The sequence below is a fragment of the Eurypyga helias genome, unplaced genomic scaffold, assembly GCF_000690775.1.
Source record: "Eurypyga helias isolate BGI_N326 unplaced genomic scaffold, ASM69077v1 scaffold17462, whole genome shotgun sequence".
Classification (NCBI taxonomy): Eukaryota; Metazoa; Chordata; class Aves; order Eurypygiformes; family Eurypygidae; genus Eurypyga; species Eurypyga helias.
This window is the reverse complement of record NW_010235472.1, coordinates 21,922-22,838: the sequence shown is the minus strand read 5'-3', so window position 1 is coordinate 22,838 and position 917 is coordinate 21,922.

Here is a 917-nt window from a genome sequence, read left to right as displayed (position 1 = left end):
CGCTCTTCAGAAGCCTTGAACTAGCTCTGGGAAAGGTACGGTGAGGTTTGAGATGACACCAACACCCAGGCAAAGGGCATCAGGCAAGGGGAAGCAGAGACCAGGGTTTGGATGGTGAAAACCAGCCTACGGCAGGAAGACAAAGCGTGGGTAAGGGATTCTGTGCAGGGCAGCAGCAGCAGCAACAATGGGGGGACTCTGGGAAAAATGGAGCAAGAAGTGAGACAATGGAGCGACAGGAAAGATACTGGAAAAATAAATTAAAGGGAAGAAGCAATGGACCACAAAAACAAAGGTGAAAAAATGCTTAAGTGGATTTGGGACATAAAGGGGAGTTTAAATCAAATGATAGCAAATTTATCAGAGACCTTGCAACAGTTTCAAGAGGCTGCATGGGATGAGAAATTCTGGAATAGCAATAACGAGCTACAGTTGAGGGAAGTGCTAATATAGTAGTGGTACAACAGCTAAGGATTATCAGAAAATTAATGAAAAAAAAAAATCTGTGTAATATCTGTGGGACTAAAAACCAGAAGGGGACAAATGGACAGGAGCTTGAGAATGCCGAGAAAGGAGATTTGAAAAGGAAAAACTAAGGTCAAAGGGGGAAAGGAGTTAGTCTGTGATAAAAGAATTCAGTATGCCAAATAGAAAAAGCTTTTAAAGAAAGTTAAATAGGGCAACAGAAGGATTAGAACTGGGAGAAGGCCTTAGTGTAAGTAAAAGGGGCTGGAATAGACAGCAAAGGCTTGGTAATAACTAACTAAATGTAGTGAAAGACTCTGTCAGCTGAGATCACTAATACATGTAACTTCTGCATTTCAAGGTCTGGGCGGTTACGGAGCTCACACAGCACCAGACCAATGCTGCTTACATTGGTGAAAATGGCAAACTTCGAAGCTGGTACTCAGCTCTGG